Source organism: Bombina bombina, chromosome 4 (assembly GCF_027579735.1).
Source record: "Bombina bombina isolate aBomBom1 chromosome 4, aBomBom1.pri, whole genome shotgun sequence".
Taxonomy (NCBI): Eukaryota; Metazoa; Chordata; class Amphibia; order Anura; family Bombinatoridae; genus Bombina; species Bombina bombina.
Genome location: NC_069502.1, coordinates 1,134,870,984 through 1,134,887,314, shown reverse-complemented (window position 1 = coordinate 1,134,887,314; position 16,331 = coordinate 1,134,870,984).

Sequence of the window (16,331 nt, the reverse complement as noted above, 5' to 3'; positions counted from 1 at the left end):
TGAAGTTCAATCCTATTGGCTGATCCAATCAGCCAATAGGATTGAGCTCGCATTCTATTGGCTGTTGCAATCAAGGATGCTTCGCATCGGATGTCTTGAAGATGGACCCGCTCCGCGCCGGATGGATGAAGATAGAAGATGCCGTCTGGATGAAGACTTCTGCCCGTCTGGAGGACCACTTCGCCCGGCTTGGATGAAGACTTCTCCCGACTTCCTTGAGGACTTCGGCCCGGCTTGGATGAAGACTTCTCCCGGTAAGTCGATCTTCAAGGGGTTAGTGTTAGGTTTTTTAAGGGTGTATTGAGTGGGTTTTATTTTTAGGTTAGGGACTTTGGGCTTCAATAGAGCTAACTGCCTGGGGAACTGGGGAGCTTAGGTTTTTCTTAGATAATATTTTATTTGGGGGGTTGTTTGTGTGGGTGGTGGGTTTTACTGTTGGGGGGTTGTTTGTATTTTTTTTTTTTACAGGTAAAAGAGCTGATTACTTTGGGGCAATGCCCCGCAAAAGGCCCTTTTAAGGGCTATTGGTAGTTTAGGCTAGGGTTTTTTTTTATTTTGGGGGGACTTTTTTATTTTAATAGGGCTATTAGATTAGGTGTAATTAGTTCAAATATTTGTAATTTGTTTATTTTTTTCTGTAATTTAGTGGGGGGGGGGTGTTTGTAATTTAGCTAATTTAATTTAATTTAAGTAATTGTATTTAATTTAGTTAATTTATTTAATTATAGTGTAGTGTTAGGTGTAATTGTAACTTAGGTTAGGTTTTATTTTACAGGTAATTTTGTATTTATTTTAGCTAGGTAGTTATTAAATAGTTAATAACTATTTAATAACTATTCTACCTAATTAAAATAAATACAAACTTGCCTGTAAAATAAAAATAAACCCTAAGCTAGATACAATGTAACTATTATTTATATTGTAGCTATCTAACGCCTAGATTTAGAGTTTTGCGGCCAAAGGGGTGCGTTAGCTACGCGTGCTTTTTTCTGGCCGCACCTTTTAAATACCGCTGGTATTTAGAGTTCACAGAAGGGCTGTGTTAGGCTCCAAAAATGGAGCTTAGAGCATAATTTACCGCAACTTCAACTCTCGATACCAGTGGTGCTTACGGACGCGGCCAGCTTCAAAAACGTGCTTGTGCACGATTCCCCTATAGGAAACAATGGGGCAGTTTGAGCTGAAAAAAAACCTAACACCTACAAAAAAGCAGCGTTCAGCTCCTAATGCGGCCCCATTGTTTCCTATGGGGAAACACTTCCTATGTCTGCACCTAACATGTACCCCGAGTCTAAACACCCCTAACCTTACACTTATTAACCCCTAATCTGCCGCCCCCGCTATCGCTGACCCCTGCATATTTTTTTAACCCCTAATCTGCCGCTCCGTACACCGCCGCCACCTATATTATACCTATGTACCCCTAATCTGCTGCCCCTAACACCGCCGACCCCTATATTATATTTATTAACCCCTAATCTGCCCCCCACAACGTTGCCTCCACCTACCTACAATAAATAACCCCTAATCTGCCGACCGCATCTCACCGCTACTATAATAAAGTTATTAACCCCTAATCCGCCTCACTCCCGCCTCAATAACCCTATAATAAATAGTATTAACCCCTAATCTGCCCTCCCTAACATCGCCGACACCTAATTTCAATTATTAACCCCTAATCTGCCGACCGAATCTGGCCGCTACTGTAATAAATGGATTAACCCCTAAAGCTAAGTCTAACCCTAACACTAACACCCCCCTAAGTTAAATATAATTTAAATCTAATGAAATAAATTAACTCTTATTAAATAAATTATTCCTATTTAAATCTAAATACTTACCTGTAAAATAAACCCTAATATAGCTACAATATAAATAATAATTATATTGTAGCTATTTTAGTATTAATATTTATTTTACAGGTAACTTTGTATTTATTTTAACCAGGTACAATAGCTATTAAATAGTTAAGAACTATTTAATAGCTAAAATAGTTAAAATAATAACAAAATTACCTGTAAAATAAATCCTAACCTAAGTTACAATTAAACCTAACACTACACTATCAATAAATTAATTAAATAAAATACCTACAATTATCTACAATTAAACCTAACACTACACTATCAATAAATTAATTAAATACAATATCTACAAATAAATACAATGAAATAAACGAACTAAAGTACAAAAAATAAAAAAGAACTAAGTTACAAAAAATAAAAAAATATTTACAAACATTAGAAAAATATTACAACAATTTTAAACTAATTACACCTACTCTAAGCCCCCTAATAAAATAACAAAGCCCCCCAAAATAAAAAAATGCCCTACCCTATTCTAAATTAAAAAAGTTCAAAGCTCTTTTACCTTACCAGCCCTGAACATGGCCCTTTGCGGGCATGCCCCAAAGAATTCAGCTCTTTTGCCTGTAAAAAAAACCACATACAATACCCCCCCCCCCAACATTACAACCCACCACCCACATACCCCTAATCTAACCCAAACCCCCCTTAAATAAACCTAACACTAAGCCCCTGAAGATCTTCCTACCTTATCTTCACCATGCCAGGTTCACCGATCCGTCCTCGGAAGTCTTGATCCAAGCCTCGGAAGTGTTGATCCAAGCCCAAGCGGGGGGCTGAAGAGTGACGTCCATCCTCGGGCTGAAGTCTGGATCCAAGCGGCGGCTGAAGAAATCCATCATCGGGCTGAAGTCGGAAGTCCATCATCGGGATGAAGTCTTCTATCAAGCAGCATCTTCAATCTTCTTTCTTCCGGAGCTGAGCCATCTTCTTCCCAGCCGACGCGGATCCATCCTCTTCTAACGACGCCTACTAGCCGAATGACGGTTCCTTTAAATGACGTCATCCAAGATGGCGTCCGTCGAATTCCGATTGGCTGATAGGATTCTATCAGCCAATCGGAATTAAGGTAGGAAATTTCTGATTGGCTGATGGAATCAGCCAATCAGATTGAGCTCACATTCTATTGGCTGATCGGAACAGCCAATAGAATGCGAGCTCAATCTGATTGGCTGATCGGATCAGCCAATTGTATTGAACTTGAATCTGATTGGCTGATTCCATCAGCAAATCAGAATTTTCCTACCTTAATTCCGATTGGCTGATAGAATCCTATCAGCCAATCGGAATTCGACGGACGCCATCTTGGATGACGTCATTTAAAGGAACTGTCATTCGGCTAGTAGGCGTCGTTAGAAGAGGATGGATCCGCGTCGGCTGGGAAGAAGATGGCTCCGCTCCGCTCCAGAAGAAAGAAGATTGAAGATGCTGCTTGATAGAAGACTTCATTCCGATGATGGACTTTCGACTTCAGCCCGATGATGGATTTCTTCAGCCGCCGCTTGGATCCAGACTTCAGCCCGAGGATGGAAGTCACTCTTCAGCCCCCCGCTTGGGCTTGGATCAACACTTCCGAGGCTTGGATCAAGACTTCCGAGGACGGATCGGTGAACCTGGCATGGTGAAGATAAGGTAGGAAGATCTTCAGGGGCTTAGTGTTAGGTTTATTTAAGGGGGGTTTGGGTTAGATTAGTGTATGTGGGTGGTGGGTTGTAATGTTGGGGGGGTATTGTATGTGTTTTTTTACAGGCAAAAGAGCTGAATTCTTTGGGGCATGCCCCGCAAAGGGCCCTGTTCAGGGCTGGTAAGGTAAAAGAGCTTTGAACTTTTTTAATTTAGAATAGGGTAGGGCATTTTTTTATTTTGGGCATTTTTTTATTTTGGGGGGCTTTGTTATTTTATTAGGGGGCTTAGAGTAGGTGTAATTAGTTTAAAATTGTTGTAATATTTTTCTAATGTTTGTAAATATTTTTTTATTTTTTGTAACTTAGTTCTTTTTTATTTTTTGTACTTTAGTTAGTTTATTTCATTGTATTTATTTGTAGATATTGTATTTAATTAATTTATTGATAGTGTAGAATTAGGTTTAATTGTAGATAATTGTAGGTAATTTTATTTAATTAATTTATTGATAGTGTAGTGTTAGGTTTAATTGTAACTTAGGTTAGGATTTATTGTACAGGTAATTTTGTTATTATTTTAACTATTTTAGCTATTAAATAGTTCTTAACTATTTAATAGCTATTGTACCTGGTTAAAATAAATACAAAGTTACCTGTAAAATAAATATTAATCCTAAAATAGCTACAATATAATTATTATTTATATTGTAGCTATATTAGGGTTTATTTTACAGGTAAGTATTTAGATTTAAATAGGAATAATTTATTTAATAAGAGTTAATTTATTTTGTTAGAATAAAATTATATTTAACTTAGGGGGGTGTTAGGGTTAGGGTTAGAATTAGCTTTAGGGGTTAAAAAATTTATTAGAGTAGCGGTGAGCTCCGATCGGCAGATTAGGGGTTAATACTTGAAGTTAGGTGTCGGCGATGTTAGGGAGGGCAGATTAGGGGTTTATACTATTTCTTATAGGGTTATTGAGGCGGGAGTGAGGCGGATTAGGGGTTAATAACTTTATTATAGTAGCGGTGCGGTCCGCTCGGCAGATTAGGGGTTAATAAGTGTAGGCAGGTGGAGGCGACGTTGAGGGGGGCAGATTAGGGGTTAATAAATATAATATAGGGGTCGGCGGTGTTAGGGGCAGCAGATTAGGGGTACATAGCTATAATGTAGGTGGCAGCGGTGTGCGGTCGGCAGATTAGGGGTTAAAAAATTTTAATAGAGTGGCGACGATGTGGGGGGACCTCGGTTTAGGGGTACATAGGTAGTTTATGGGTGTAAGTGTACTTTAGAGCACAGTAGTTAAGAGCTGTATGAACCGGCGTTAGCCCAGAAAGCTCTTAACTACTGACTTTTTCTGCGGCTGGAGTTTTGTCGTTAGATTTCTTACGCTCACTTCAGCCACAACTCTAAATACCGCCGTTAGAAAGATCCCATTAAAAAGATAGGATACGCAAATGGCGTAGGGGGATCTGCGGTATGGAAAAGTTGCGGCTGGAAAGTGAGCGTTAGACCCTTTCCTGACTGACTCCAAATACCAGCGGGCGGTAAAAACCAGTGTTAGGAGCCTCTAACGCTGGTTTTCACGGCTACCGCCCAACTCTAAATCTAGGCCTAAGGGTTTATTTTACAGGTAAGTATTTAGTTTTAAATAGGAATAATTTAGTTAATGATAAGAATTTTATTTAGATTTATTGTAATTATATTTAAGTTAGGGGGTGTTAGGGTTAGGGTTAGACTTAGGTTTAGGGGCTAATAACTTTAATATAGTGGCGGCTACGTTGGGGGCGGCAGATTAGGATTTAATAAATAGTATGTAGGTGTCGGCGATGTCGATGGTGGCAGATTAGGGGTAAATAAATAGTATGTAGGTGTCGGCGATGTTGGGGGCAGCAGATTAGGGGTTCATAAATATAATGTAGGTGGCGGCGGTGTCCGGAGTGGCAGATTAGGGTTTCAATTTTTTATTATAGTGTTTGCGATGCGGGAGGGCTTCGGTTTAGGGTTTAATAGGTAGTTTATGGGTGTTAGTGTACTTTTTAGCACTTTAGTGCTAAAAAGTGCTTTTGAGTTTTATGTTACGGCGTTGTAGTGTAAAACTCATAACTACTGACTTTTAAATGCGCTAGGGATCTTGGAGGTAGAGGTTGTACCGCTCACTTTTTGGCCTCCCAGGACAGACTCGTAATACCAGTGCTATGGAAGTCCCATAGAAAAAAGACTTTACGAAGTTTACGTAAGTCGTTTTGCGGTAAGGCCAAAGAAGTGTGCGGTGACCCTAAACCTTCAAGACTCGTAATACCAGCGGGCGTAAAAAAGCAGCGTTAGGACCTCTTAACGCTGCTTTTTTACCCTAATGCACAACTCATAATCTAGCCGTAAATCTTTCCAATTATTGTCTCCATCCGGTTCCTTGGACAAATCCTGTGTAAATGGTGAGTGATTTGAATCACAAAAGTTCTAAAACATCCTGAAAGTGGTGAGTGATTTTAAATCACAAAAGTGCTAAAATATCCTGAAAAATATCCTTGATACTGTATGGATATTGAATTAAATAACGTTGTCAACTTACCCAGCTTTCCGGTTTCGATAGCTGTTTACTTGCTCACCTGTTGTCTCCGTACTCACTGGGATTTACTCTGCTTCTGTGAACCACAATAGTCACATGGGTATTCAGGGACCAATCCCCAAAGCTCTCCTTGGAGCGCGCACAGTTCCAAATCCTACCACTCAATCGGTTCTTCTTCTCTCATTTATTTAGAGACCATTTTATCTCCGATGCACCGGTCCTGGGAGTGCTGATGAAAACACTTACTTGCCAGTAGTTGCGTGTGAAGGTGCTGTTTGCTGGAAATGGATTTTCTACGCGTTTCGGCTTTCAGAGTCAAGCCTTTGTCATTCCAGTCTCTTGTTTCTGCCAACTATACATTCAGACATGCAGCAAGGTCTCAGCTCCTCCCTCTCTGGAATGAGCCTGCACAATTTTGTTCCAGAGTTTTTCAAAGTTTGATGATATATACTGCTAGGATACTAAGGATTTTAGATCAGCCTTGGTCACTGGTGTTTTATCCCCTTCTGGGTTTGCAGGTGTTGAATCTGAGTCTAGTTCTTCCTCATTTTCGATATCTTTTTGTTCAGCCATTGTGGCCGCCTTGGGAGGTTTAAAAAGTACGTTCATTGAAAGGTGTTTTATTTTGTTTGTCTTTTGGAGGTCTTCTAGCCGACATTGTGAAATATTGTTTGCGTTTTTATAGCTTATATTAGTAGTGTCTCAACTAGCTTGAGAATATAGATAAGAGAGTATAAATGAATGTCAGTAATGTTGCTATATTAACTATTGAGGTTTCTGTTATATATCTCCAGAAAAGCAATTCATCACAGATGTTCACGCATTTTTTCAAGCATTTTATCTTAGCTCAATAGTGTCATAGAACCTTAAAACTTTCTCTCATTCGATCTTTATTGGAGCCTACATACCCCTATGCAGTATTTTAATATTTCCTGTTTGTTTGTTAGACTGTTTATAACCACTTATTTGGTGTTTTGTAGTTTCTCAGATTTAAGGAGAACTGTGGTGAGCCCCTCTCGTTATTACCTGTGCCACTGCTGATACTGTCTCTCAGCCGCACTTGTCTCCTTAGTTTCTGGCCGGTACCAGATGCGGGATCCTCTCCACGTTTCTGATGGCTCAAACTTGTCAATAGTGGATCCCTCTGATCACTGCTTAGGGTGATTTTCGTCCGATTTTGCTTCGGATCTGTAGCTAGATTTCTTGCATCTACCGGGAGCTCAGAGTCTATGCGGCCATCTTTGAGCTCGGCTTGGACACCCCCCATTATGTTCATTTTTAAAAGGGACACAAAACCCAACTTTTATTTTTCATGATTCAGACTGAGCATACCATTTAAAAAATGTTTCCACAACGGGGTTAATAAAATAACACATGGGAGCAACAGAGCACTGTTAGTCCCAAGTGGGCATTGCTGCAAGCCCAATAAGCAGTGCTACTCACAGTACAATGTAAGACCATAAAGGTGTTTGTAAGGAGCCAAATGTGTATATCAAAACACAGCCCAAAAGGGAAGAAAGGTGATCGGCAGGCTAACGATGAAACAGTGTGTTACACTGAGAAACGCGTTGCTGTTGTTTTTACTATTATTAAACTTTTTATTTTTTTTTAAATTCTCTATTCGCTGCCGATCACCTTTCTTCCCTTTTGGGCTGTGTTTTGATATATACATTTGGCTCCTTACAAACACCTTTTTGGACTGCCTGCTGGATTTTTGGTGTACTGATCCATATCTTGGGTATCCCTGGACTCTCCCTGGCGAGACGAGGACCTCCATCTGTGGAATCTACCTATTGGGGTCTACAGGACGACGTGTGGTTCCGGATCGCGATTACTGCACTTTGATGTGCGCTACAACTTGTGAGTAGGATTCCTCTGTTCATATTGTTGTTTTGCTCTTATCACATTTGATCTGCACCATGTGGCGCCCTCTATCTATTTTCTTCTAGATTTTCCATCTGTGTTCCTGGCATAACACTCTGGAGGAGCAGCCTACTTCATTTGGGAATTTTGCCCATCACATATATCCTTTTGGGCATTAATATCCGGATTTTGCTGGACTTGTTAAACCTAATACATTTACTGGACTATTATAGTTCATACATTATCACTCCATTGTGATTTTGAATTGGTTTTTATAATCTGAATTTTGTCTCCATTTGTCAGGAGTAAGGATCTCCATTTGTTACTAAGTATTTTTTGTTTTATATAATTTCTATATAGTAACTCATTATCCACAGTATCTACTGCAAATATCTCTCTCAATTGTATCATATCTCATTTGCCCTAGGCGCCTCTTAGTAGTACTCTGGTGACGCTGGTGTCTCCAGTTGTACTAATTGACGTCATCCAAGATGGCTTCCCTTCAATTCTGAGAAGTCTTCATCCAAGCCGAGCCAAAGTCCTCAAGGAAGCCGGGAGAAGTCTTCATCCAAGCCGGGGGAAGTGGTCCTCCAGATGGGCAGAAGTCTTCATCCAGACGGCATCTTCTATCTTCATCCATCCGGCACGGAGCGGGTCCATCTTCAAGACATCCGACACGGAGCATCCTCTTCATCCGATGACTAAAGCTGAATGAAGGTACCTTTAAGTGACGTCATCCAAGATGGCGTCCCTTAGTTTCTGATTGGCTGATAGAATTCTATCAGCCAATCGGAATTAAGGTAGAAAAAATCCTATTGGCTGATGCAATCAGCCAATAGGATTGAAGTTCAATCCTATTGGCTGATCCAATCAGCCAATAGGATTGAGCTGGCATTCTATTGGCTGTTCCAATCAGCCAATAGAATGCCAGTTCAATCCTATTGGCTAATTGCATCAGCCAATAGTATTTTTTCTACCTTAATTCCGATTGGCTGATAGAATTCTATCAGCCAATCGGAATTGAAGGGACGCAATCTTGGATGACATCATTTAAAGGAACCTTCATTCAGTCGTCGGCAGTGGAAAGAAGAGGATGCTCCGCATCGGATGTCTTGAAGATGGACCCGCTCCCACCGGATGGATGAAGATAGAAGATGCCGTCTGGATAAAGACTTCTGCCCGTCTGGAGGACCACTTCTGCCTGGTTGGATGAAGACTTCTGCCCATCTGGAGGACCACTTCTGCCCGGTTGGGTGAAGACGTCTCCCGGTAAGGTGATCTGCAAGGGGTTAGTGTTAGGTTTTTTAAAGGGGGTATTGGGTGGGTTTTAGAGTAGGGTTGGTTGTGTGGGTGGTGGGTTTTAATGTTGGGGGGGGGATTGTAAAAAATTTTTCAGGTAATAGAGCTGATTACTTTGGGGCAATGCCCCGCAAAAGGCCCTTTTAAGGGCTATTTGTAATTTAGTGTAGGGTAGGATTTTTTTATTTTGGGGGGGCTTTTTTTATTTTGTTAGGGGGATTAGATTAGGTGTAATTAGTTTTAAAATCTTGTAATTTCTTTATTATTTTCTGTAATTTAGTGTTTTTTTGTACTTTAGATAATTGTATTTAATTGTAATTAATTGTATTTAATTTAGGTAATGAATTTAATTGTAGTGTAGTGTTAGGTGTAATTGTAACTTAGGTTAGGTTTTATTTACAGGTATATTTGTCTTTATTTTAACTAGGTAGTTATTAAATAGTTAATAACTATTTAATAACTATTCTACCTAATTAAAATAAATACAAACTTGCCTGTAAAATAAAAATAAACCCTAAGCTAGCTACAATGTAACTATTAGTTATATTGTAGCTAGCTTAGAGTTTATTTTATAGGTAAGTATTTAGTTTTAAATATGAATTATTTAGTTAACGAATGTAATTTTATTTAGATTTATTTACTGTTACTGAGGAAGAAGTTTCGGCACTTATACTGCGCTCTCACCTCACTACCTGTCCCCTTGACCCTATCCTCTCACAGCTACTCCCCTCCCTCTCTGCCACCCTTACCCCTATACTCTCGCACACTTTCAACTTCTCCTTCAGCGCTGGTATATTTCCCTCATTCCTGAAACATGCACTGGTCACACCTATCCTCAAAAAACCTTCCCTTGATCCTACCTCCCCATCCAACTACCGCCCTATTTCCCTCCTCCCTCTTGCATCAAAACTTCTCGAAAAACTAGCTTATGCATGCCTATCCCATTTCCTTACAATAAACTCCCTCCTTGACCCATTTCAATCTGGATTTTGTCCCCATCACTCCAAAGAAACAGCAATTGTTAAGGTTACCAACGACCTACTTACAGCAAAATCAAAAGGCCACTTCTCTCTGCTTATTCTCCTTGATCTGTCCGCAGCCTTTGACACTGTTGACCACCCTCTCTTGCTCCAAACCCTCCAATCCTTCGGCATATGTGACACAGCCCTCTTGTGGCTCTCTTCCTACCTGTCAAACCGTACCTTTAGTGTAGCCTTCTCTGGGGCCTCCTCTGCCCCGTCACCACTTTCTGTCGGAGTACTGCAAGGCTCTGTCCTCGGTCCCCTTCTCTTCTCAATCTACACGTCATCACTAGGTTCCCTAATAAAGTCCCACGGTTTACAATATCATTTGTATGCCGATGACACCCAAATCTACTTCTCTGCACCAGACCTTTCTCCTTCCTTGCTAACCCGTGTCACTAACTGTCTTTTTCACATCTCCAACTGGATGTCCTCTCACAAACTCAAGCTAAATCTCTCCAAAACTGAGCTCCTTATTTTCCCCCCTTCTTCAAAACTCTCCACCCCCAATCTCTCTATAACTGTCGACAACTCCATCATTACCCCTACCCCACATGCCCAATGTCTCTGAGTCACATTTGACTCAGATCTTTCTTTCACTCCTCACATTCAATCTTTGGCTAAAGCCTGCCGCTTCCATCTTGAAAACATCTCTAAAATTAAACACTTCCTTACACAAGACACAACTAAGATTTTAATCTACTCTCTCTTCCTCTCCCGCTTCGATTACTGCAACTCTGTCCTCTCTGCTCTCCCCACCTACCGCCTAGCTCCTTTACAATCCTTAATGAATGCCTCTGCCAGACTCATCTTCCTTACAAGTCGCTCTTCATCTGCTGCACCTCTCTGCCAATCTCTTCACTGGCTTCCTCTTGCCTCTAGGATCAAACACAAAATTCTCACTCTGACATACAAAGCCCTCAACTGCACTGATCCCCCCTATATCTCAGACCTTGTCTCCAGATACTCTCCCTCCCGTCCCCTTCGCTCTGCTCACGACCTCCTACTCTCCTGTCACCTCATCACACTCCCATTTACAGGACTTCTCCAGACTGGCTCCCATCTTGTGGAACTCTCTGCCTCACTCCACAAGACTCTCTTCTAGTTTTAAAAGCTTCAAGTGCTCCCTATAGACTCTACTGTTCAGGGATGCATACAACCTACGCTAACCTTTCCTTATACCAGTTCCTCTCCTCCATTGCTATCCCCTGAACCCCTTTAGCATGTAAGCTTAAGAGTCCAGCTGTTTATTGATCACCTTCTCAAGAGCTGACTACAACAGTGCAACTCTTGGCAGGGCCCTCTACCCATTTGATCCCTATAACTGTTTTTTTTTGTACTCCGCCTTTGTTAATAGCACTGCGGAATCTGTTGGCGCTCTACAAATAACCGATAATAATAATAAATAATAATATTTAAGTTAGGGGGGTTAGGGTTAGACTTAGGTTTATGGGTTAATATGTTTATTTTAGTGGCGGCGACGTTGGGGTGGCAGATTAGGGGTTAATAAATATAATGTAGGTGTCAGCGATGTCGGGCGGCAGATTAGGGGTTAATAAGTGTAAGATTAGGGGTGTTTAGACTCGGGATTCATGTTAGGGTATTAGGTGTAGACATAAATGTATTTCCCCATAGGAATCAATGGGGCTGCGTTAGGAGCTAAACCCTGCTTTTTTGCAGGTGTTAGGTTTTTTTCAGCCGGCTCTCCCCGTTGACTCCTATGGGGAAATCATGCACGAGCACGTTTTACCAGCTCATCACCGCTAACATAAGCAGCGCTGGTATTGAGGTGAGATGTGGAGCAAAATTTTGCTCTTCGCTCACTTTTTTGCAGTTAACGCCTGGTTTCTTAAAAACTGCTCGTTAGCACCGCACAGCCTCAAAACTCATAATCTAGGCGTTTGTCTTTTATTGTTTGTTTGTTTTCCACTAGGTGTAATACATGATTTACTTGGAAATCATATTTTGTGATTAATGCCTTTTTAAAATAGATTTGACAGAAGATTTACTATCAGTAATTAATGTCAAAGTGGAACATTCTATTTTTATTCCAATTAGGTATTGTTTTGTCATATTTGGTTACATGCCAAAACATTAGGACAGTCACATGACTTCATGCAAAATGAATAGCATATTCTATGGATATTGTGCGCACAACTCAGTATGAAGCAACTTGCAGAAATAGCAGGAGATACATTTTCAGTAAAATGCTTTAATACAAACGTCAATATGTCACAAGTAATGAAGTTCTTAGACATGATCAAATAGAGGGTGAATGAGTATATTAGGTCTTTGTATTCGGCCTCAGGATTAAAAATAGGAGTATGTCTTTACATGGTGCTAAGCCTCTTTATTCTGTCTTTGTGATGTGACCTGGCAGAACCGTGACAAGTCACAGTATCAGTTTCAAAAGAAGTTAATCTATGTCTGAAATTGCACAGAGACCATCGCAATGTTTATCCTTATTCTAATTTACATGGAGTCATATTTTGTATTTATCTTTGAAAATATGTCAGGAACTTTTTTTGTAGGAAGCAGTGTGCTATTAAAATGGCTTTATAGTCTAAAGGTCAAAAAATGTATTTGTCATCAACAGGTGTATATATGATATGCTAGGTGATCTACATTCCTTACTATTTCTGTATGCTTAGGGCTCCTTCTAACTGTAGCCTAGCAAGTAATTTATATATATATATATATATATACACAGTAGATAGATAGATAGATAGATAGATAGATAGATAGATAGATAGATCTTGAAATTTTGACTAGTAACGGACGAGTAGGAAATTGCAGCTGACTTTTTCCTATCTTACTGGACTAGTAAAATTTTCGCTCTGGGATAGTAGCATTCAACCCCTGGGCCCTGACTAGTAAACTTGTGTGCTGCCTATTTCAAGGGATAATAAGTTATGTTTATGTACTATATATGTTCCAAACTTAGTGTTTCTGAGATTTTATTATGATCATTATATCTCAAAACCTTTTACTTGTTACACAATCTATAAGATTTTTTTCTTTGTATGTTTAATATTAAATACTTTGGAAGTGCTTATGAGTTGTGGTCCTAATTATAATGTTTAAGTTACATGGGACTTGGGAAAGGTCCTAGTGAACCATATGAATATTCATGAACATTTCACATCTATAAATTGTGGAAAAGTGGAAATAGAAGATGCAGAGTCTAGAGAAAAGCTAAATGAGGATATACAGCACTACTAGACTTATTTTCCTTTTCTTCTAACAATGAACACTGACTCTCTAACTGTCACACGAATAGCGTGAATTCTAATCATACAGTATAGTGCTATTAGTATCTGGCATCCGACATTTGTCACAAATGTTTTATACCTGTTTTAGTTGTACTTTCATTTGGATGTTAATATGTTTACTTCCTCAATAAAAACTCTATATATTAAAAAAAAATAGTACATTTGTGTGCTGCTGCTGGCTAGTAGAAGTAGCACTAGCTTGAATTAAAGCTGCTGTCCAGCTGCTCCTCTGCTTCCTTGAAGCTGTTTCCCCTTAGGAAATACCCTACAAATTGATTTTTGGAAACCAATTAATCTTGGTGACCCACTAATCACCAGCTAGCTCATAGTGATGCATTGCTGCTTCTGAGCCTACCTAGTGAATAAAGTAAATTTCATATGTTTTGTGGGAATCAGGAATATTTAATTTTCATTTTAATATTATTTTAAACATCTTAAGAGGCATTTTACTATGAGTTTAATGTCCCTTTAACCTTTAAAGAAGGACACAGGGCCACTGATCACACATATGGTGGTGAGTGACTGTCACTTTGTATCATCTTCCACGTGTAATGGATCTCTATTATACATTGCTATGTAAACCCTTTCTGGAGAATAAGATACATGAATAACCTAATAGTCATTTTAGCCATTTTATTAGCTACTGAACAGCTGCCCATTTAAGAATAGAGTCTCAGCAGATGCCAAGGAGAAGCCTCCTTTTACCATCACCAGTAAACTAGACACTTCCACAACTCTGTAGTTTACACAATTGTGCAAAAGCACTGCTTTGGTCATATACAGCTGACTCTTCCTATTTTATATTATATGGCAGAGCTTTCCAAACTTTTCATGTCGGTGGCACACTTTTTAGACCTACATAATTTCGCGACACGGTAATTTAGTTGTAGTAGCAAACAGGAGGTTAAACTAACTTGTTTTAAGAGATACAGACACACACATAAATGATATAATAACTAAATGTATTTACAAGTAACAGTATGTATGTGCAAGATTAAAAAAAAGTTTAATAACACCAATAGCTACTTACTATTTTAATGGGCTCTATGAGGTTGATGGGATGAACACAGTTTCTGAATATTTGGTGTAATATTAGAGAAAGACACGCACATTTCATCATCAAGCATTTTTAAGCTTCCTCTTCCTATCCATATATCAAGAGCAGGAGCAGCAATGCACTACTGGGAGCTAGCTGCAAAAAAAAAAACCTCTGACTTCAGCTCAGTGTTTAAACTGCCGCCTTCAGCTCTGTGAGTCCGACTGACTACTGCTTGTGCTTCAAACACACTGCTGTCCCACTCACTGACTACACATGTAGTCACAAGACGATTGAGGAGACTACACTTGCAGTCAGGAGCCAATGTGCCGCCAATGGGAATAGTTTCAGTTCCCACTGAGCTGTGTCAATAGATTAAGATGATCTGTGACCCACTAGGTATCAATCACGTGTCAACCATGTGATATGCGTAGCAGGCAGGCGGAAAGTCGGAAACCAAAAAAACTATTAAAAAAAAAAATTCCAAAAAGTGTGTGCTGAAGCAGGGACACACCTACACATTGCTGACGACACACTAATGTGTCACGACACACAGTTTGGAAAGCACTGTTATATGGAATATTACACAGCTGTACAGAATATAAAAATGAAAAATCCCTAAATTATCTATTGACCCACATGTGTACATTGTTTCATAGTACCAATATTGATTCATTGTTCACTATTTTACCTCAATAGGAAATCGAAAAAGGAGTTAAACCATTACAGGAATAGTCTGGTCAAAATTAAACTTTCATGATTCAGATAGAGCATGCAATGCTAGGCAACTTTCTAATTTACTCCTATGATCAATTTTTCTTTGTTCTCTTTGCATCTTTATTTGAAAAAGCAGGAATGTAAACATAGGAGCCGGCCCATTTTTGGTTCAGCACTTGGGTAGCGTTTTTTGACTGGTGTCTAAATGTAGCCACCAGTCAGCAAGTGCTACCTATGTGCTGAACCAAAAATGGGCCTAAGCTTACATTCAAATAAAGATACCAAGAGAACAAAGAAAAATTGATAATAGGAGTGAATTAGAAAGTTGCTTAAAATTGCATGCTCTATCTGAATCATGAATGTTTAATTTTGACCAGACTATTCCTTTAAGGACCATATGAATGTATATATGTGAACTATAGATTGTCCTTAAAGTGACTTGATAATCTATGTACTGTCTATAACTGAATGTTTCGCAAAATGAATTACAGAGCTTTGATTTTTGAAAAAGGAAAAAAAAATAGATGTTCTTGTGCTGAGAAAAAACAAACTTTGTTCTTAGTCATTCACTACCTGTTACTTTTAAATTAAATGTAAGCAGATTTTTCTTAACTTTTTTTTCCACACAAAAAATATTTTTAACTTTAATTGCTGCTCTTTAAAGGGATATAAAACAATACTTTTTTGTAACAGCATTTATTATTACTTTACTTAAGATTAAAGTAAACATAAAATTAAACAGATTGTGTAAAAAAAACAAAAAACACTTGTTTTCTTGAAAAATCAACACTTTGAAAAAGATTTAGGTCACATGATTTTGCAGCAGAAGTCCTATATTGAGCATGGGCAATAAACTGAATGGAGCTAATTTATAGCGTCTCCTAGCAACACTTCAAAAGAAACACTATACTTTTGCCTTCCTGTTGAGGCCTTCTCCTTAAGGGGCTGGGCAGGAAATAAAAGACACTGAATAAATTAAGTAAAAAATAAATAAATTTAAAGGAAAAATCATTTTAAAATAATGATGAATATATATTGAAATGATTTCTATTAAGTATAAGCCACT